At 38.3% G+C, this 23,762-nt stretch overlaps 2 long non-coding RNA genes across 3 annotated transcripts in view; both read right to left on the reverse strand.

Moving 5' to 3' along the window:
• Positions 1-17,645: 17,645 nt before the first annotated feature.
• On the reverse strand, positions 17,646-21,392 carry LOC139668653 (uncharacterized). Its single transcript, XR_011697103.1, has 3 exons — positions 21,312-21,392; positions 20,910-20,997; positions 17,646-20,813 (listed from the first exon to the last, which is right to left on the reverse strand). It is a non-coding gene; the product is annotated as an uncharacterized lncRNA (long non-coding RNA).
• A 3-nt stretch (positions 21,393-21,395) lies between these two features.
• The window catches only part of LOC139668652 (uncharacterized), a 54,778-nt gene continuing 52,411 nt past the window's right edge, over positions 21,396-23,762 (reverse strand). For both annotated transcript variants that reach the window (XR_011697102.1, XR_011697101.1), the window contains one exon: positions 21,396-23,493. This is a non-coding gene — a long non-coding RNA (uncharacterized lncRNA). The remainder of the gene's footprint in view (positions 23,494-23,762) is intronic.

A 23,762-nucleotide genomic window follows, 5' to 3' on the forward strand; every position in this document is an offset into this window, starting at 1 on the left:
ATGACATGAAAGTGTGACAAAAGGCTCCTACATCACAGAGGCACATTAGGACAAGTCACATTTCCTTAATTACAAGCTAGGGTGCTTTGCTAACCACTGAAGTACTGTTCCTTTTATTGTCTGGAGGACGAACTGCCATGCAATGTACAAATTACACCTTTCTCTAGCTGACACACACAAACATAATTTGCTGGCTGCTGGCTTGGAGGAGCACATTACTGATGCTGATGCTCATAACTGGCCAATCAGAAATTTTTCAGGGAAATCTTTTTGTTTCAGAAAAGTGCTGATGCACCAGGGTGGATTCTCTTACAGGGAAATGCTGAGCTAGACAGAAGTTTCGGTGAGAAGGGATGCTCAGATGCACTCTACTGTGTCTTGTCAAAGTCAAAGAGGGAGAAGCTTTGTCCCTTCACCCTCAGGCCATGAGTTGACACCTTGAAACCCCTATGTCTGCCCTGGCCTCTGGGAACAGGGACAGAGAAGGGCCCCATGACCGAGCAGGGCTCTACCTCCTCCCTGGTCTGCAGGGTCCAGCTGAGGACTTGTGTCCTGAAAGGCAGCTGGATGTGGCCCCAGGGCTGAAGCTGCCTCCTACATCCCAAGCACAGACCTTGCTGGGGAGCCTGATGGTATTCAAGCAAAAATGTTCTGAATGAGGCATGAGGGAGAGACCAATTACTTTTCCAAAATATTTATAAAACAGGGAAACAGACCCTTGTTTTGCTGTTACCCACCGTTTTTGGGACAGCCATGGCGCTTTGTATCAGACAGCCCCTCCCAAGACATCCATCCAGGCAGTAATACATAGTACTGCCTTTTGTTTAATGAATATTTTGCATGGGGCTCCTCAGGCAAGCTAGACTTTTAAAATTAGACTTTCAGTCCACGCAGCAGATTGAATAGTTCATTTTGCTACTACATAAATGGCAGTTTACTAATTTCGGTTCCTGAACTTGACTGTCACAAAGAACCTTCTGGACCGTTTCTTAGCAGTCCCTCCCCGCAGAGCTCTGTGGAGGCACAAATATTCCCTTCTCTGGCTCCAACCGTCACAGCCTTTTCTTATAGATATGTGTATTAATATAGTCTTACAGCACACAGGCAGGGACACATCACTACACAGGAACAGCCTGGCATACTGTATGCGGGTGGGGAGTTAAAGTAGCAAAGGGATGGTATGAATATACAATTTGTGTCCTTTTAGGAATATTCCAGACTAACAGTTTCAAATGTAGACCCTAGCAGTGATTTTTGTTTAATTATTTTTCCCCATTACCATACTTCTAGAAGCACATGAAGAATTGTAAATTTAAAAAAAAAAAACAGAAATGTGATTTTTGTTAGAAAATGGCAATCTGATACTCTTCATTGACACCTCCTACATTCAATGTGATTTTTCCAAAGCTGTGGAGCCTGTAGTTCAAGGATTTTTTCACATTTCCTTCCCACAAAGGATTTCTTCACTCCAAGATCTGCAGTGTTTTAACATGGACTTGCAACTGGGTCACTGGTAAATCCTCTCTACACCCAAGACCTCAAGGCAACATGCAATGCAAACTTGATAATTTATGAGCCTCAGATTTGACTTGACTGTAGTTCTTGGATCCTTAGCAAGAAGGTTAGATCTCCCAGGAACCCTCAGGGTGAATCCAGGCTATTGGGAGTTTATAGTCTTGAATACATGGTCAGAAGTTTGTAAAGTCAGCTTTCTTTTATGATCTTCATTCTCCTTCTTACATTTGGAATTCCTGGGTCAGTCTTCCAAAGTTTACAACTCCAGGGTAAATCTAGTATGAAGATTCCCTCTCAGTGGGTATCATAGCACCTTCAGACTCTAAGATCAGCTGATCCTGTCCTTCAGTGTAGTGGCAAAATTGCAAATGCAATCTGCAGCAAGGTTTCAGCAGCATACATTCCATCAGAACAGTGTCTTTCGAAAATTTAGCTCTTACTGTGGGATTTCTTTTTTTAGATTACTCAAAACAAACACCTTGAAATTGCCTAATTGCAGATTCAGCTGACTGCTCTGCATTCCTGATCACAAGCTGGACTACAAGAGAGAGGTTTTGATGCAGGACCCCTGATCAGCTCCATGTCATGCACACCGGTTCTGTTTCCAGGGCAAGTCCATGAGATTCCTTTAGGAGCAAAGGACACAAGAAGCACTGAGCCTGCTTCATTCTCTGATGGAACATAAGGTTTCAAAGTGGTGACTGAGCCTTTGGACAGCTTCAAAGCATATGTGTTGTGGTGATATTCAGTCTAGACTAAATTTAGTCCAAAGTAAAGCCCCTGGGCCACATGTGGTGCAGATGTAGGGCCTTGAGCAGCAAGGGCTTTGATCCATTGGTCTGCTTTTATTGTGCTGAAATGTATACAAATATAGACAATATTTTAGACTATTAAAAATACAGATAAAATCTTAGAGCATTGAAACTTAGCCTGCACTGAAAATCTCCAGGTTTGGGAAATCTGATAAGTCAATCTCTCAGTCTGTCAATACTCATACATAAAATGTGGCAGAGAGTTCACACCTTGAAAAAAAATTAATATTACTTTTATAATCCATAGTGTCTTTTTTTTGTGTATGTTAGATGAATAAAAAGGGTCATTCTTCAAATGATGGTGTTATTGACTGAGATAATTCAGGTCCAGATTCTGTCTAACTTCAGAAAAATCTTTTGGCCTTTTTTTTTTAGTTTCAATTTAAATTAAACTGCCCACCTATCATCTTGGACAAAAGTACACATATATTAGCAGAAAATATTCAGTGTGAAAATCCCTATGTGAAATGTCTGATTTCCCATATTTGTGAAGAACTATGTTGGCAAAATGAATTTTGTTTATTATTTTTTGGAGAATCATGGTATTTATTCACTGTTCTTGTTACTTTTTATTTATAATCCCTCTGTTTTAAATGTTTTGTCATCCATTTAGGAAGTATAATGTGTGTGACTCTAACTGGAGTCTGTACACCTTTGAAGGATTAAATTAAAGAAATTAAGAAGAAAGGAAATGCAAGTACCAAGCTTCAACACTTCAGTGCCCATTGTAGCAATGGGGAGTGGCAGTGCCTGACAGATTTGCTAAGCACACGCCATGAGGTATCCTTTCTTCCATTCTGCCTTTGCATGCATGATCCTTTGTGTGGCCCACATACCTGGGCATAGCTCTTTTCAGAAGGATGTCTGAGAAAGGGATTGCAGTAGCTGAGGCCACATGCTTGCTGTGACTGTGCGCTAGGAAAGTGTTGTGGCCCCTCCCAGGTCCTCTGTCTCACATGAGGCAAAAGCCATGGCTGGAGGCAAGTCTAGTGTGTGAGTACTGTTCTCCATAGGAGCTGGTGTGTGTCTGTTATTTTGTGTGACCACATCTTCTGGCTATATTTGAGGCCACTGCAGTAATCTTCATCCTCTTGTGGAACTTGTGGAAATAGGGGCTATGGGATTTCATCATACTCACCCTCTAAGGTTTGCCCTGAGTGTGCCAAGTCATTCTCAGATCAGTGGGATGTGACAAAAAACAAGGAAATAGAAAGTAATTAATAATTTACAATTGTTCAGTCATCACTGCATCTTTCTGAATAGTAAATATTTTTTAAAGATTCAGAATTCTCAGAAGCTATTCACATAACCCAGAAATAATCTATATTATCAAAGACTGTTACTGTAACAATTACCTACTATAGTCAACTGAGTTTATCATTATAGCAGTCTGTAGGCACATAAAGTGGTCATAGCTTTGCAGTGTGAGAACAAGTGCAAACAAATACAATATGGAAAGGTCAGCTAACATTTTAGTAATGTGATTTGGTCTCTGAACTCATGGCAAGTTGGAGTGATTTCCAGGAGAAGACAATGCAAAACATAATAAATCTATCTCATTTGAGATGAAACATCAGAATGCAAACACCTCAGCTATTATATTCCAGGGAAAGACAAGGACAAATACTCATGAAACTTTAAACATCATGATGTTGTGGACAAAGCTAGTATCATTCTGGAGCACATTAACAGAAGCATGCATAGTCTGTGAAACAGATTACATCCTCTTGGTATTGTCTGCAGAACTCCTAAAGCTTTAACCAAACAACTATTCAGCTTTGGCCACAGAACTGCAAGGAATACAAGTACCCAGATAGTTTAGGTGGGAGCTGCAGAAATTATGAGAGTTATGACCATGTTGCATGATATACAACAATTTCCTGACATAAATGGGATTGCTTAATTTGAAAAAAAAAAGACCTGTTAACAATTTTTAAATGTGCAATATGTGGCTGTGAAAAGAAAGAGAAAAATAAATTTCTTTGTGTCCTTGGCAAACACAGTAAAAGTGATAGAAACTAAAGCTCAAGCATTTGGGAAAGCTTTCTAGGAACAGTGCAGCATTAAAAGTAATAGGCTGGAAAGATTGAAGAATATGCACACAGCAAAGGTTTCTAAGAACATATCAGGCAAGTGTAGGCTAAGAGTGACAGGAGAATGACATTTTGCCTTACAACAGGTGAATTGGCTAGATGGTTTCTCAAGACCATCTGCAGAATCACTCTACATGATTGTATCTTTCCTTAATTCTTTTATTAAGCTCACCATAACCAATGTTTTCTGTCTCTTCTATCAAGTGCTAATACCTGTTGCACTAGCTGCAGTCCAAAACAGTCACCAGAAAGGTGCCAGCATTAGTGCAGCAGCACTTACAGCATAAGCCACAAGTGCTATAGAATGAAAATCCTTAGGCACATATGGAATATTTTCCAGGATGTTTCTGTCATGAGAACTGAAAAGGGTGTAGTTTTAAGTCCTGATCTTTTATCTTCTGTATCTCATAAACAAACAGGGCTAAAACAAAATTCCCCACTTTGCTCCCCTCTTTGGAAAAGGGACCTTGAAGTCTTCACTCGATATTTCAGCTTTCAGGTGAGTTTTTGGCTCTGTGTAACTTTTGGCTAGAAAGCTCACAGAAACACACTTGACTTCGAAACACATTTATTGTTATTCTGCTTCTAGGTGGGAAGTTCAGTGTTGCTGCACGTAATACACAGCACTGAAATCTTTGATCTTTTGTATTTCTGTTCACATTTACAGTTGTGGAAGTTATACATACAATTTATTTCAGATGCTGCTGAAACTGTTTCCTTCAACCTTCAGGGATGTTGCATTTTCCTAATGCATATGTATTCATTTGTTGTCATATTTCAAGATCTCAAATTTCTTTCCACAGACTCACTGAAAAATAATGAGCATACACACTTTATTATTAAAATCACCCATATCCATTACTATTAGCAATGAAGGTTAGTGTCAGGGTTTTCTGACCGACAGTAATGTGTGAATTCATAACAAGATGTAATGCAGTCAGATTTTAGCATCCTGTCAAACACGTAAGTAGAATTTAATGTATTCAAATCCATATTTTACAGTGCTCAAGTTTACAGGCTTATTAGCATTGATGGTTAGATTATATAAACCTTTTTGGTTATTTGTACTGTAAAATAGTGAGAAAAAATATTAGATAATTAATTGCATGTTCTTCCAAGAAGCTTTACATCTATTTCTATTTATCTTTCCCTCTCTCCCTAATTCTGTATGAAATTAATTTATTTTTTCCTGTGCATTATTATTGTTACTTGGTTCGTATATATTGCTACTACTGCCACTAATTACAATAAACAGCTGAACTTGAATATGAAGTAAAATATTTTTTTTTCCAAATCAATTAAGAGGGCAATGACAGTGAAGTTTCCTTGAAGGAAAAATACAGTCCGTCCACCTTCTTTATCAGGTTCATGGATAGTCAGGTAGTAAAAGTTGATGAATTTGTTTCTTTTAATTATGTGTTCCTTCATGAAAACTGGAGCTTTTCCTGTACGATGTAGAGCTTGTGATATGTTTTTATTGCCTCAGATATGGATTACTATAATATGCTGCCCTGGTACTTACTGTAAGAACATTCGTAAATGACATTTCTTGTTGGATCAGGCTCCTTTCTTATAATATGATGAGAAAATGTGTTTTATCTCTGCTTCATGATATGTACTGGCATCAAGTTGATTTTTGCATAGAGTTTCAGATGACAGTTTGGGTCTGTTGTATTCAGTCCTAACTATGTGAAAGATTAATTTATTTCTTTGCAATACTTCCATTGCCAGCATAGTCATTCATGTACCTGAAATTACATATCTTAGTTTAAATGAGAAATATTCCTTAGTCAGGGTCCTGAAGTCTGGGATGCCTTTTTTTTTTTTTTTTTTTTTTGTATTTTCTGCATTTCAGTAGACCACTTTCTGGGTGCTTCAAAGGATTTTACATATGTTTATGGGGAAACATAGTAAGAATGTTGAATGGTCGTTCTGACAAAAGAGGGAAGGGAAGCTTAGGTGGTGGTGGGATCAGGTCCTTCATAGATATTTGGACCTGCTAATGGAGAGAACTTGACTTTCTAGAAGTTTGAGTTTGACCTGAGCAGCCTCTGCTACAGCAAATCAGCGCATTTCAAGTCCAGGTAGCCCTCTCTAAAAGTGGCTTAGAAAGGAAAGATGCACTGCCATTGAGGTTGTAAGGTCACCTGTAGTTTGAAATACTTCTTAAAACTGATGAATGATTAGTTCCAAGACACAGAAGGAACTCATCCCTTGCAAAGACTTTGCAAGAGTCCAGTTATTCAGGGTGACATTTGTTACACTGGAGAGACTGGGAATAGTGCTGTCCCTGCTTCAGCCTGCTCAGATCGGACAAGGTTGAGGTTGTGTCTGTTCATCGTGTTTCCAGTACTGGATTGACTATTTTGATAAATACAGCAAAATCAATCAATCTCACAATCTCTCTTCCTTACGGTTTTAGTTTATTACACCTAAAGAACCAAAATAAAACACTTTTCTGTACTAATGAATGACCAAAACAGATCTATCTGGAAATCTTAAAACTTAGGGACTTAAAACAGAAACTAATTTATTTAGAAACTACTGGGATCTTTTCCTATTCCATGTCTTCCAAAAGAGTTAAGACATTTAATATTCTCTACAGAAACAGACATTTCTTTGCATTTGTGTTTTCAATAGTTATGAATTAACAATGCAGTAATTGCAGATATATTTGAATAATTTCTTGTTTTAGAGCAAACTACATGAAGTTACATATTTTTGATCACTGAAACAAGCTCACAGTCACTTTTCTTTGAATACTTTACAGAAGAGTTGACTGTGAGATTTCATGATAAATGAGTAGCTTTTTTTCAGCTTATACCCACTGTCTGCATCTCTACCCTTGTTGTTTCTCCTCATTTGTCATTCAGAGTGATGTGCTTCAGTACCACTCTGACCAGCAGGTCACTGAGATAGAATGGATTTGCTGACAATTAGAGCTGGTAGCTCAAAGGAAGGCAGTGCATTGGTCCCATCCTTCCAAGCTCTACAACTGTCACAGCTGCAGAACTTGCTGTATAAAGCAGCCATGGAGCAAAACATTTTTTTCAGGATGAAGTTAGTTAAACAGTAACAATTGAATTTATCATGTCATAAGCAATGAGAATTACTTTATTTAAGGGATTCCTGGCACTTTAAGCATCAGGGTTTAGAGTGTTCTTGCATGTAAAGCTTATTTGATAGCACAACTGAAAAATTCTGCACATAAACTATAAATTATTATAAAATAATACAATAAGTCACTGTCTATATGAATAGCAGAAGTTCAGGTCCATTGAGAAATGTGAGACAGAAAAAATGAGCAGTGCAAATGTCATGAAAGACCTTTTTTACCTCAATTGACTATATCAGTGATGGGGATTTATGAACCTAGAAATCGTTTTTTTGCCCACAATTATTTTGGAACTATAAAACAGTTGACACCACTTAAGATTAATCCTAGAATAAACAAGCGGTTTGTGTTTCTTAGCACTGCCCTGGTTCTGAGCTTCTTCAACTGCCTATTTTTATGCTTCTCAGAACTTGAGAAATTAGACATGGAAAAGAACTGGTAGTTCTCCTCATCCACCCTCATGATAATAGAAAAGAATTCATAAAGAATATTTATTAGTGCATTTTCCAGTCTAGTTTTCAAAGTCATAGCTGTTTGAGGTGTTCCATTCCCTTGGGACATTATTATGTAGTCTAAAGCTTTGACTTTCAGGAAGTTTTATTCAGGATTCAGTCTGAATTTTCCCTTACTCAGCTTGATCCCAGCTGTAAAACTTGCTAACAAGCAAAACAATCCTTCTACGTTTTTGCAAAGGTGAGAAAAATCAGAAGAGGATAAGGAAAATGGTGGTGTTTGATACCAAAAATGTCTTCTTACTACTGATGTAGAAGAGAAAACATGTGTGTATGCATAAATTTTTTATCCCAATCACTGTGAAATCCAAGGGCTTTTTGGTGTAAATTTTAATGACATATATATTCAGAGTTCCACCTAAGCAAAAAAGGGGCTTCAAAATATTCAGTTGTGTAGATGATGAAGACCACATCCCTTCAGATGATTAGTATATGGGAAAAGATCTTTGCTTCAAGACTCACATGGACGTCTGTCATACTTGCAATCCTTGTGGTACATGACAATTTCAGGCAGCTTGATAGGTCATCACCAGAGAAAATAATTAAGCAGCAGTGCCAGGGAAAAGAAATCTCCCAGCCTTTCTCTCCTTCTTCTGGATAAGGAACTGGATGAGGCTGGATGATGCTGCACCTCAAAATTTTTCTTTTCTGTCCATGTCCAAGAACATCCATGAAGGACCATGACCCCCTGAGGAAGAGCTCATCTCCTGCACTGTCCTGATCCTGGACTCCTCAGCTCAGCCTCATCCAGTGATCCATTGTGTGCACCAGGGGCCATTGAGACAGCTTAACTGGGGACTCCCCTGTTACTTCCCTTCCTCTCCTTTGTTTTACTCACCTTAGCTATTTTATATCTTGCATAAAGACAGAAAAGGCAGGCACAATCTTTTCCTAACTTTTTAATATTTTTAAATTATTTTTCTGCATCAGTTTTATCTCAACTTTTACCTCAACTTATTTTCTGGCTTTGTTTCAGCTTTCCTATTTCATATTTCCTATTTCCTGTTGAACGAGGAGAGAACTGTGTTCCCTTGGACAAGAGTCTGAAGCAGAAGCTGGTGGAAATGAAAAGTGGCCTGTTTTTATATTCTTATTTTTTAGTGACCCAGCCTAGAGGCTGAGGATATGTCTATTTCCAAACAGAATGATGTCAGGGAAATGGGAGGAATATGCATTGTTTTTTAATGTTTGTTTACTATTCCCAGCATTTCCTTAAAATTTTTATTCCTCTTTAAAGTGAGATTGAAAGAATTTGTTTGAAGGAACCTTTTTGATATGCAGATTTTACAGTATATATGTGAGAAAAACAAGGCCTTCTATGGAACATGGGAAGAAAGATACCTATTTCCAAAATATATTTTCTGTCAAAACTAGATTTTGATGGGAGTATTTCCTTGTTTCTTCCCAACCTCCAAAAACCATTATATTTCTGGTTGTGTCCTGAAATGCTGGAGATTTATTTCTAATGTTACAAAGAGAAAGAAAAGGTTGGGCATGGCTAGTAGGAGGCATTTTTCATACATTTACAGTTATTTTATTTATTTCATTTTATTGACAATTTAATTAACGTGTTTTTGCATTCTATAACCTCCCAAAGAACTTCAACTGAGCCTTACAAAGGACTCAGGTTTTCATTTTGCTTCACCAAAATGCTGCACTGAGGACTGCCAATACTTCATTTTCCCTGCAAATCACATTAGCACAACAATCTCTTTTATGGGAATATTTACAGTCAGGATTCATACCAGTAAGGTGTCTGCAACATGTATCTAACAGCTAAGTTTGTCTTCATAACTAGATTAACTGATCCGAAGAAGATGTGAAATTTCAGAAGTCCCAGCACATGAAATCATGAAGAGTACTGTGCACTCCACTTTGAGTAATTTGGTAATGTGGAGCTCACAAATAGGGTTAAGTACAGAAGGAGTTGTTTGAAACAAAGCAAACCAAATCATTTTAGGGAGAGGATGGAAATGGCTTGCTGGATTTTTTTTTTTTTTGAGTCTACATAAAGCTACTATCCTTCTGAAATATGAAACCCCCAAAAGGTTATCTGAATCATAAAAGTTTGTGCTTCTCATGTTCAAAGGAATGAAATGGTCTTAATAAAAATTGGCACCTCATAGGCATCAAATGCAGCTATCTCCTGGAGCTGCAAGGAGCTTCATCTATAGCTGAACAGCACAATCTTTCTTGCAGTGCCCATCTAAATATGTTGTTTGGACAGGTTTGGGGTTTTGCATTGAACACACACTGAAACTCCCATGACATGTGATAGCACTTAGCTCAGGGGCAAATTCTCACAGGAAACTTACATTATGTATTTTACATCCCTAATGTAATTATCAGGCCAAAAAATATACATGGGAGCAATGAAGCTTGACCACTCAAGCATTGCATTTCCAGTACACAATGTTATTCTTGACAGAGCCAGGGAGGGAGAGGAAATTCAGGGAGTGCTGAGCTGAATTTCAGAAGCAGAGTCAGATTAATGGTAGATCGTGGTTGGTTAATAGTGAGCTGCAACCTCTGCTTGTCTGCTGTTCTGTCTGAGACTGCAGCACAAGGGCTTTCTGCACGGCTGCCAGCGGCTTGTATTGCTAATTTATGATTGCCAGGGATCTGTTGTTGTGGCCACGCGTTATTTATTTATATTTATTTTATTTTATTAAAAATATTCCAAAAAGCACAAGCTACTGTGTGCTTTACAAAATCTCTGCAAGCAGGCTGAACTGGAGAGAGGATGTACCTAATAATCTCCAGCCCTGATAGAAAGGGGAAAAAGGAAGAATATCATTGTGGCTTTTAAATATGACTATCACGAGTGAAACTCTCCAGCTAGACTAGATAAAACCAGAAACAAAAGGGAACTGGAGTTACACTAGCAGCAGCTTAATAGCTGCAATTATCAGCTGGGCTCCCAGTTGGAGTTCCCACCCATCAGAGCCCGAGGTGGAAAATGTCAGGGGGATAGAGTGAAAGGCCTGCCTGAAAATGCAAAACCGCAGAGCATTCACTTGCTAAAAGACTTGGATGAGCTACTCGTTCTGGTCTTTGTGCTCTTTTAAATACAGTCATCTAGTTGTCTTGGAGACAAGCACGTGGGGAAAAAAAAAAGCGCCACTCAATATTCCTATCCCTGAATATAATCCCCTGTTATAGATCAGCTAAGTAATAGTCTAAATACAAAAAGTATAAAATATTAACCTGACAAACCGCTCTGCTTAAGTCAATGACATATGGATAGAAGATGTGGGTAACAAGAGGTTTATTAAAATGCTCCGGCTCAGCTGCAGCAGGAGCGACAGAATAAAAACATGACTAGTAAAACAGAAAGGATAGAGAGATATTAACACTGAAGCGCAGATGAGCAAATTCTCCTGGAAATCTCAGAGAAGCAAACAGCAAATGAGGTTGATTAAAATTACTATAATTGTGGTGACAGGTTGTACGCCACTCGAGCACCCTACTGTACAGAGTTCCACATGCAAATCTGGGCTCTAATTTGCCCGTCCTTGAAGACAGTGATAAAACTCTCCTTGACTTCAAAGCGGAGCAGAAGCAGACTCTTCATAGGAAAGAAAGAAATGTCTGACTTTAACACCTAATATCAGTAGCCCTAAAATATATCTTAAAGGCATCACTGGAATTTATTGATGTAAATTTCATATTGATTGTTTTTAAGTTCTTCAAATAAATTGGAAAACTTGAGTTACTTTTGTTTGATTATAGTAGGTTTTGAATCTGTGTAATTAAATAACACCAAGCATTTGTATAATACTTTTCAGCAACATCCAGGAGCAGGATCAGCGTTTTCTTTCACGAAACAGCTCTAGCACAGTGCTCGGCTTCAGATATGTTAAAAAGGAGTTGGTCTCACACTGAGATCTCACCTTAAGAAAACCAGTCTGTCTAAAAGGATTTAGAACAAAGCACTTAGAAGTCATCCAGAACCATTATTCAGTTTTAAAATTCTTGGCAAAAGCATTTGTTTTATCAATTTATACTAATCATGCAGTGTCCATGTTAATATACTTCTATTCTGAGATAGTCACTGTATGTTTCCCATCAGTAAGTGGATTTACCTTAACCTCCCCTAAGAGGACAAATATGTTTTAACATGTAGGTAACTGAGGTACAGTTAATAGAGATGCTTTGGTGCTAGCTCATAGTAGAACTTTTGTTACCACCAGCTACCAGGATATTTTTCTTTTCTGTATCCTCCTCCCACAGAAGCTGTGTGCATCGCCCCAGCCTTTTAAATAGTGTGCTCAAACCTAATGTTCATGTTTGCAAAGTTTCTTTAAAAAAAATAAAACAATTAAGCTAAGTATTTGCTAGGATATTTTGCTATCATCTTTCATCAGACATTATTGCAGCAGTTACAAAATTTTAGACTGTCAAAGCTACGCTGAAATGGAAGAAAGGATGCTGCAGTTAGGTTACTTCTGGTTGGCATTTGTGCCTAGTCTATCCACTACACAAAGTTCTTTGAAATCAGTGCACCTCTCTGAGATGCTGTGACATAACAGGCTGTGTTTATCTCAGTTAAGTCTACTGAAATTACTGGAGATGCAGAGTTCTGATATTTTGTTTTGATGATCCATGGATGATATAAGTAATCTCAATCATGTAGAAAGACTAATAAAATCCCACCTTCAGCAAGGTCTGTGAGGTTTGAAGGCTATGAAAATATGCTTACAGTGACTGAGACTTAAAAAAAAGCCTGACTGCTAATGAAAAGTGGTCCTGAACACAGTTGAAGGGATATTCAAGCTTGTGGTTACGCTGATGCCAGATGTTGACGCAGAGGAAAGGGAAGTTGAGGAAATTTAAGAAAAATAGGTACATGAACCCTTAGGATATTGGGTTACCAGCCAGCTGGGAGACACCTGGAAAGCAGCTATTTAAATCTTTTTGAAGTAAGGGTCTCTTGTAGAGGGATTGTCCAGAGGGTTTGGGGAGCAGAAAAGGGAGATCTGAAGCCCTTTCTGCTTCTCCTAATGCCTCCTACCTCGCTCAGCCCGCAAGGGATAATTACCAGAGCCCCAGAGTCCCTGGCAAGGGGCCGGAGCAGTCTGTGGAGAGGGAGCAAATTGTGTTGGCAGTGAGAGAAAGAGCTGGTGCAACACCCACCTCCTGCTTGGCAAGGGCTAGGTAGGGGCATGGCAGGAGGAGTGGCAATGGAGTGTTTGCAGAGAGCCCTGGAGGGACAGAAAGAGTGAAGGTGATTTCATCTACTAGAAACAACTCTTTTGTTTCTTTGTTTTGTAGAGAGGGTTTGGATCTATATTTTGGAGACGAGGGGAGGGGTGTTGGTTTTTGGGTTTTTGTTGTTTTTTTTTTTTTATTTGGGGTTTTTTGTTTGTGTTTATTTTTTTTTAACCATTGGGGGTTTTTTTTTGCATTTTTGTATTATCTTTATGAATTGCTGATTAGTTGGCATTTATTTCTGTAATTAGTTACCTCAGATGTAATTTCATTCACCTGTATCCAAACGCCTGCTGCCAAATTTTATAATTTCTTTTTTAACAAGGTCAAAAAATATGTCTGTATATGTACATAAATACACAGAGAAACAGATTAAGTTTAGTTAGTTTCTACTTATATTATTTGTATATCTATTCAGTTGCCTGAATTGCAATCTTACATAAGAATATAATCTTTCAATGAATATATAGGATATAGACTATATAGAATACATTATATGCATTATATTTCTCTCCTTTTTTCAGATTGCATAGAAAGCATTGAAAATGGAAAGCAAGTGCATTTTAAGGGGTATAAAAGTGAGAGAACAAATAAAAAAGTTCTTTATTATTTGCAGAATTCATCCAAATTCTTTGACCTTAAACCAATTCAGTACTCATGTAGAATTTACTTTATCTCTATCAGGGACAGCCATGAAGCATAAGAAAGTCAGTCACTTTTTGGAGACTTTGCCTCTTCAGGGAACTCATTTTGATCACAGGCTTTTCCTGCCTCAGTTCTCCCCCTGTGAAATGGGGATAACCATCTTCTCTCTGCCTATCATGAGGTGGTGTAAGGAAATGTACATTCAAGGATATTTGGATATTAGCAACAGGAATCTCTGTAAACATTTCAGAGAGAGGTGAACAGAACAATACAAAGGCAAAGTGCATTAAATTATTATTTTCTTCTTTGCTTTATAGTTTTGCCTTTCTGTATGTTTGTTGTTTCTTGCCTCTGCCTGTAATTTTACTGAAGGGGTATGTTCCAAATTAATAAGAAGCCGAGTTTTCTGATTGTGGCTCAGAATTTGAAGACTAGCTGTTGCACTTGCTATTGCTCGGAAGCACACTATAGCCCCTGGGAAAAGTCTAAATCAGGGTTTAAATAGCCAGTTAAGACTGAGCTTATTCTAGCTTAACTCATCTTGGTCACTCCTTCATATACAAGTAAAGCACCGCAGAGCCCAGATGACACAAAGGGATGGAGAACCCTGCCACTATTTCAGCATCGGCTTGTAGAGGAGGATTTTCAGACACCAACAGTCTCTCTCCCCCATCCCTTGTTGCTGCTTATGTTTGTCAAAGGCATATGTATTCAAAGGTAACAGGAAATGTAGGGTCTTTAACTTTTGGGTTTCTCTGTTAAAAGGGTTTTGTGTTTGGATGGCTCTGCACCTTCTTCAGGTGAATATAACAATTTCTTTAAATGCTTTCCTTAATCTGCCCACTTAGAATGGGACTGAGAACTGCACAATGCCATGCTTGACTTTTTCTTCCTGCTTCAAGACCCACTGTCCCCTTCATGAACTTCCTTGCCTTACAAACCAAATGCATCCTCTGTCACAAACCTACGCCTCTGTCCCAAAAAGGGTCTCCATATGTGGAATCTTCAAGCTTGATATAGACACTTATGGTATTTTTGAGGTAGCATCATATTTTGAATGTAAGTGTAACAAATTAAAAATAGTTTTTAATCCTTCTTTTTGTTATGGAGAAGTAACAGAAACAGTGATGAATTTCATTCTCTACAGGAAGTACTTTTTAAAGAATGGTCTGGCTGATTATATCTACTTTCCGTAAGCCTTCCTGATGTACACTAAAGGAAGATATGACTCTGCTGTAAAGTGATACAGTTTTGAAAAAGAGCACTCTGATATTAGTGCATTTTAACACTGCTAAATGGGTTTATAATTCTATTCAGCATTTTAACTGGAAAGCAGGAATAGGAAGTAGGTGGTAAAATATGTCCATGTAACCCTCTCTTTTATTGATCATTATGCACCAAACCCCAGAAGATGAGTAGAAGGGTGAGGGATCTGGTGTCAGTGGACAGGTAGGACACACCAGCATATTACTGATCATTTAAAACTTGCATTTTGAAACCAAAACATCTGTGAATCCTCTGAAAAGACTGAATAATTTAACACATGTATTCTGCCCATAAAAACACTCTTGCTTGCCAGTGCTGTCATTTTATCTACATTAACAAAAAACATTATGAATACAAGTTAAACTGACTATTGCAATAAATGAAAATGACAATTCCATTTACTTAATTGGCAGGTACCCAATATCTTTTTATTCTTAGAATGAAACAGCTGGGATTGTGAAAAGTAACAACTACTCTGTAACAGCTGCTATATGATATCATTGCTTTCATATGAAGAAGGCAGAAGTTCACCTGGCAGAGATGACTAAAATACATATAATTAAAATATGAAATAAAAATCAATAAAATCTTTTTTTCCTTCCTACTCTTTGGGGAATAATTTTCTGGGTAGCAGAGTCATTACTTTAAGTATTCACTCAAAGATCCATTTCGTCACTGTTAGTCCTGATGAATACTATCTCTTCCATAAATAGCCTCTCTGATAGAGTCTAGGACCTTTAGTACTTTCACTTTTCATACTGGTTCATAATTCATTACAAAAAAAAAGACTTATTGATGAAAGAAATTATTTGTTGGGTAAAATATTACCAAATTAGTGAGTAGTGTACTAGAATTTCTTCGTATTTCTTAATCTTCTTCTGTGCTCAGATCCCCAAGCTTCATAATCCCACTTTTGGGATAACTAGAACTATTTTTAACAAGATGCCAAGGAAAGATGAATGCCAAATGCTATATTATTAAAGGTACTGGTGTGCCGATAAATGCAATGTATTTTCATTTTCTGCTTGATATCCCATCCTTCCTCAAATCCTTTAAGAAGGAAGGATTAACAGGTTACAGTGGGGGCCTGAAGTATAGCCTGAAAATAGTCCTGGAAACTTTTTCTCCAAAGACTTGTAGTCGTTTGGACAGCTGCTAAAGTATCTACTATGGCCTTTTGACCGTTCCAGCACATCTCTTTCTTGGTTGGAAGCTCCTTAGAGGAGGGTTTATGCATTTGGGGGCCTCTGCCCCAGTGAGGCTGTGGCCAAGGCATTTGTGTATCCCCATAAGCAGCATCATTGATGGCACTGGGTAATGTCATAATGCTTTCTAAATACCCAGACAGAGTCACTGCTGCACCACCACCTGATAATACTTTTCTGATGATGTCAAAGCAGTTTGAAATATTCTCTGGAAATGTCTATTATTCACCCTAAGATATCTTTGGCCCACTTGTACAACGCCAGGCGCATGTGTGTTAATAGCAATAGTGTAATGAGAAGTGATATTTTAAATAAATTCATAACTTTTAAGACCAAGGGGATTGTAAAGTTATAAGATTATTTTTCCTATGTATTAAAAGTTATAATGCTTTTCCCATAGAATTTCCCTTGTTGGGAAATGTATTTTTCATACTTTTTTATTTTCTGTGCCACACCTCTAAAGCCAGGTTGTTTATATATATATATATATATATATATATATATATATATAAAATTTATTATACATAACTGCAGATGTCAAAACTAGATTTATATATAGTATGTGTATATAAAATATATGTACACATATATACACACACATTGACACAAATATATATGTAAATACACACACACACACATATATATATATTTAATATCTAGTTTTGGCATCTGCAGTTGGGCACCAAAACACATCAAACATTGACTTCTTCACTCTTTACCATGTGTTGCAACTAAGCAGAACACTATTTTCCAAGCAAAGAGGACAGTGCAGAGGCCCCTGCATCTGTCCTGGGCACATTTTGGGATGATTGTTTTGAACTAGCTCTAATTAGGTTGCATGAATAGTCCCTGGCTCTAACAACACTTGAGGTGTGCTTCACTGACACATCTTCCAGACCCATTTTATTTTAGGTAAAAGAGGTACCACTTTTGTCCTTTCTTACAAAATAAGCCAAAACATAATATGTGCAGAGGATATGCTTCAAAAGCAAACTCCTGAAGTAAAGGAGAGTGAATTCATTTGAAGTACTGAGCTTTAGGACCAATACTGAGCAATATGAGCTTGTAATAGACTTTGAGAATAGAGGGAAAAGGAAGAGGTTGTCAAATTACTTAATGTCAGAGCCTTTTTTTTTTACAGGTTTTCATTAATATCATTGAGTTGAAGTAGATTTTAAGGACTGAGAATCATTTAGGTATGATCCCAAACATCATGTGGAATGAAATCATAATGAATTATCCTACCATCAGTATGATAATTTTAAATTTTTTTTAATGTTAAATTCTCCATTTTTCAATCATACAAAAGATTCCAACAACAAAACTGCATAGAGTGGTGGGCTATAGGAATTCATAATCAGAATTCAACTAGAGGGTTTAAGTCCTTTACCTTTGAGTGAGAGCATCTAGCTTAAATTTTTTAAAAAGAAAGACTAGTTCATGGAAATGTCTCAGAACACAGATGAGTAATTATGCTAACGCTTGCCAAAGTCAACAAAATGAATGAAACATCTTCGAAACCCAGAAAACCACACAAATAACAGCAAAGTTGGAGAGCTGCTTCAATGGGGAAAATGGATGTTTAACTGCAAATGACATATCAGAGAGTCCTGGACATCCTGAAAAATTGTATATTCCCATCTGAGATGAATGAAATAGTCCGTCAGGTCTACTTTATTGACAGAAATTGTATTAAACTACCCATAGTGCTACAAGTAAAATGTAACACTCCCCTCTCTTCTAGAATTTGGACACAAAATTGAGTTAAGGAGGTAAAACAACTTGTCAGACAGTGGATTATAACCATAACTGCTTATAAATGTCTCTATCAGTTTTAGTCTGTTTTATTTGTGATGTAATGGGTCTTAATCTAAACTTCAGAGAAAGAGATTAAATTACATTAGTGTACATTTGGCCAGTCTAAGTGCAGGGCACACAAAGTCACTGCAGTGTGTTTAGTGGGCAGAAAAGCCTCTTTAATGTTGTCTTCTGCATGTTCCCCTGTTGTGAAAGAAAAAAGTCTTCATGTAAAAATAGTTGTGCTGTATAGCTACTGAAATAGCTTATTCCTAAAAGACTAAACTTTGTTATTAATAAAACAAAGCAAAAAAAATGTTAACAGTGTACAATATCTATGGCAAGCAGCAATGTCTATGCAAAGAACACAGGTGATCTGTGAGTTGAAGGAAAGATATTTGGGTTGTGCACACCTAGCCATGCAGGCTTGATGAGGGTGGTATTTCCACACCACATCTGTTTACTGATGAAAGATTCCAAGAATGTTTTGGAAAAGTCTTTTCTCTTGAGCAAAAAAATTGCAGGAAAGAAGTCAGAAGAGATTCAGCATTTGGAAGAGACAGACATGGCAGACGTGATGGTTGTGGAGGAAGTGTCCTAAGCCTGAGAGGAGACAGGCCCTGTGGAGTCTCTGGTGTGTGTCAGGAAGTGCCACAGACCCAGCCAGGCAGATGGTGGATTCAGGTGAGAAAACAGCCAAACCAGGGATGGAGCAATCCACAGCTGGGAGCTCTGCTGAAAAGCAGTGCCATCAGATTGTTGCAGACCTGGGACAACCCTCTCTTCCTCAGAACCCAAGAAATGCTGTGTGCTTGCAGATCCATGACACCACAGCATCTGATGTCACCCTGCAAAGGCTGTGCAGACCAGCACCGCGTGAGAGCTGCAGGGACAGTGCTCACACAGCAGCACCTCTTCAAACAGAAATAGGAGGCAGATGTCCTGCTTCTGCCCTAGCATTTACAAGCTCTGTTTCTCCATGCAAGTTGCTCTTACCTGTCATTCTGTCCCCGAACTTTCAGCCATGTGTTTATATTTTTTTCTTAAAATACCTGTAAACCAGTGCATTAATGCTGGGACTGAAAAGACATGTGTCTGTATTTTTTTGTGGTTTTGTTTTTTGTTTTATTTTGTTTTCCTATTTGTAGCTTGAAATTTTGCACTTGCAAGTATTCACACTCTGATAACATTGCCTAGGTAAAAACTTTTTCTGAGATCTTTCTTTCAACTTTTACTTACCACTAAGCAACACATTAATTCTACATCTCAAAGGCTAAATTAAAAACAACCAAAAACCCCTTCTGTGGTCTGGACTGGGAATTATTAATTCTTGCATTATTTTCTCATTGAAAATAAACAAAATAAAAATCATCCATGTTTCCCCAATAAAAGATATTAGGCAGCTTTGATCTGGTTTAATTGTTGAACTGACTAGAAAAATACCTAGATTAAGGAAACAGGGCTGCCCTGCCTGCTATACCTAAATAATCCCTTGCATCAGCTTGGAAATAGAAAGTAAGGCCCACATATAGATTACAAAAAATAATAACCCCACCCACCCAAACAAAAAAAGTCCCCACACCCCAAAAAATAGAAAAAAAAAGAAACAAACAAAAAACCCACAACCAACCAAAAACTTAAAAGAATATAGCCTGCAAGATAGACACTTAGAAGGTGAGGTTCAAATGACAATGAGACCAGCCCATAGACAGTAATCATGCCAATTTTCAGTGATGTTTTAATTGTAAACTAGTTGCTTAAGTCTTTTGTATCCTGTAAGACCAGTTGCTAGACCAGAGTGGTGCATAGGAGAAGACTAATTGCAGCTGTCATTGAAGCTTGGGGAACAGTGCAAGCAGAGCAAGCAGGTTTGAGAGCGGCCCCAGAGCTCCCCAGGGCAAGGCTCAGAGACAGGAAGGTCTGTCCTGCTACTTGTCCTTCACTCCTGGTGGCCTTTGCAGTGCTGCTGGGATATTGTGCTGCTATTGCTGGCACACAGTCCTGATAGTAAGGAACAACGTTACTTCCTTCCCTCACTGTGGGTCACATCCCCATATTACATCACAAGATGACACTTCATTTCCCGTTAAAGTCCCAATTTTTAAGCTGCAAAAAACCCCCATAAAAACAGGCTGTGCAGATACACACTCATGCTGACCTCTGGACAGCTATGCTGTTTCTCTCTGCCTAGCTGCCTTTCACCTAAACTCCCCTCTTCCTGGACTCAACATAGACAGAAGCACTTCAAGACTGGATGGTACAGACATACCTCAACTTAATGTCTTTAAGCAAAAGTGAACTCTTGGTGTCTTGTGACTATCTGCACATAAACATTCAGAAAAAAAAATCCAAAGACTCAAAATCCCCCCCTTTCCTCATTTCAGCATTTTAAAACTCCAAACCTGGACTGTTTAAAAGGAAAGGACAGTCTTGGGAGAAGCATTTTCAACGGACAGCCATGGCAAGAAGGGGTATGACATGGTATGCTCATTTCATTGCAACAAAATGAAAGGTACATAGGTAGAAATGCTTCCAGATGGCTGAGGAAAACCCCTGAGGAGCTATCTGGGCTGGAGGGCAGGCACTCAAGAAGATGTAGAGAGATCCTCTGGGCCAAGGTCCTCACAGGCAAGTCTGACCTGCTGAGATGAGACACATAATAGGAAAAGCAAATAGGTCAAAAGCAGAGGAAATGTTACCTGTACCTTGTATTTTCATATTATTGTAAATGTAATTACCATGACAGCAGCAAGCAGTTTTGAGGCTTGGGTTTCTCCACCGACATACAGACATCCTTTGAACTTCCCTCTTTTTCCATTGCCATATCTGTCCCCAGGAACATGTTACTCATGTTTGTTTCCATGAGGATTTTATATCAGTAGTGAGAACAACAATGACAAAAGTAGTCTAACATTTCCCCAAATCCATAATGATAGTATTTTTATCTTTTCTTCCAGAACACCTAACCCAACCCTCTCACCTCAGGCCTCCATGTTTTACCAGGAACAGACTATTTTCTGCATAGGTTTTGCTATATCCCCTCCTCACACTGTTCTTACTCAGTTTTAGAGCAGGAAGAGAAATCCATCAACACCAATTTATGTCTTTATTCATTTGCATAACTGAGCTATTTCTCTCACCCTGCAGATCTCTTCTTCAGACTTCTCTTTGAACACAGCGTAATTCAGAAGTCTCCTACTCTTATGCATTGGGCTGACCTGGACAAAAGCAGTGGATGAGGAGGAAGACAAATTCACATATTGAGACCAGTGGTAGGAAGGAGAGAACAAGCTCTCATACTGAATCCCCAAATCACATGCTATAGCTGTAAGATGTACACTATGAACCCCAAACGCAACAAGGAGAATCGCTGATTCTTAGTTGCCCCTAAAGAAACTCTCTTCCAGAGTAAAATCAAAGAATTGTAGTCTGAACTGCTTTTATCTGAATGTAAGTTGAGAGAGTAGCGAAAGAAATAAAATGTGACAGAGCCTGTTTTCTTTTCTGTTACAACTGAACTGACTACAAAATAATATAATAAACAAGATAACAAGATCAAAGAGAGCTTGAGAGGGCCTATTTTCCATTCCTTGGACCCAAAGGAGAACCAATTATTTCTAAACTATTCTTGAAAGATGTTGGACTAATCTGATCTTTGCTGTGGATGCCTGGCTATTCTCCTTGATGCACCCATAGTTTCTAGGATATTGTAGGGGATTCTAGGTAATTAAAAGCAAAGAAAAAAGTAAGAAGGTAAGAATATACGGGGAACAGTTCAAGTGGCCAGATGTTTTATGTACTTAGGATTAGACCTAATTTTCATGATCTTTTCAAGTGATTTATTTACCAACTAGTATGGCACATTAAGGTCATGATGTTACCCTTGCCTAATGATGAATCATACCTTTCCAGGGCTTATTCCGCTCCCAGGAAAAAACTGCTTTTCAAAAAACTCCTCTCAAGAAAGCACTACTACCTTCTTTTCAATGTTAAATTTGAGATGAATAACTTTATTTATTTGGTTTACAAATAAATAACAACTTACATTTCATAACTTACATCAGCAGAAGAGGGGGGATTGTGGCAAAATGCAGTTTGTAGTCAAGAGTAAGAGGCCAGTGGCTGGAGGAGCCGGAAGCCACTGTGTCCCAGAGGAGCAGCCTAAACAAGTGTATGGCTTTACAGCATCCTAGAAACCGGACACCAGCTCCTAGGTGAGCTTGTATTATGAAGCAGAGGAAAAATTACTAGCTCCACTGTTAAAACAGTGCATTTGCAGTGAACACATTGCCTTCTTCCTGCATGAGAGAAATGTTTATCCAATACTTTACGCAGGTCACTCTCTACACTACTGAGTGTTAATTTCTTTTGATACACTCTCCCTTATAATCCAGCCACTGTAAAATGACTGTAACATGTTTAAAGGAAAAAAAAAAACAAGCAGGAAAAAATCAACTGTCCTGGTTCCTCCCCTCCCCAGACAACAATTTCAAGTTTTCAGGAAAAGGAATCATGGCATTTGCAGGGTCAGTTAAATCCAAGGAGTCGGAATCTCTCATCAAGGTGGCAGTTAATTTTGAGGCTTCAACTCATTTTGAGAAGCTATCCCGGACTTGGAGGAGTAACTCACAGTGCTGAGTATACTGAAGGTAAGGAACTAAGTGTATCTCAAGGGTGTAGATGGAAAGCTAGTATGGCTTCTCTATATGCCATGGGCTTTGGGTTTCACACCAAATAATTACAGCTGTTCCATGAGGTTTATATGGTCACTGCATTGTGTTTCCATGATCACAATTTTCCTGCCTCTCAGCTTTGCAGCCTGCGAAGTATTTCTGTGTCTTTGAAAGCAGGTCAGACATCCCATGGCATTCTGCTCCTCTGCTCTTCTAAATGTAATCCTGGGTTGATCATCACTTATAGATTACAGTAGTTGTACATGTCTTACTCCAATAGCTATGAGGTATAACTGTGATGCTATTTTGGGGGGTTTTTTTGTTTTTTTTTTTTGTTTCTGACTACTGTCTAAATCTCATCCTTCTTCCTCTTTTATATTTCCCACTTTCTCTTCAGGTAAGTTCTTTGAAGATAAAAGCTTCTGAGTCTTTTTTCCTCCCATGGAGGTAAGTTAAACAGTTTCTTTAGGGAAAGTGACCATCCCGTTGAATGCTGCAGTGTCTCAGCTTCCACAAGGAAAGGAAGTGTGACAAGCATTATTTCAACAGCATTGGCATCAAGCCAACAATAATATGTCCATAGCTCCCAGTGAGTTCTCATGAGGTTCCAAAGTAAGATGATTTTCCACTATTCCTTTCCTTATGTATCCTTGACAAACAAGGCAAAAAAAAGGCAGTGATTTAACTTTGGGGATGACCTTGTAAGGTGAAATAGTGGCTACTTATCTCACATTTCCTTCACAGGCTTATGGTAGGACTGATATGTAGAGGACGGGGTAAAGCAGGGGGTAGAAGTTGAGGGCTGATATTTGATCATTATGTCTAACTTTAGAGCTTTATGCAACCTTTAATCTGTTTCTGTAGTGCTGGGAAGTGTTCTGTGGTTGCTATGAGCAAGCTGTGCTTTTTGTATTAAAC

This window comes from Pithys albifrons, chromosome 2, assembly GCF_047495875.1.
Source record: "Pithys albifrons albifrons isolate INPA30051 chromosome 2, PitAlb_v1, whole genome shotgun sequence".
NCBI classification, from domain to species: domain Eukaryota; kingdom Metazoa; phylum Chordata; class Aves; order Passeriformes; family Thamnophilidae; genus Pithys; species Pithys albifrons.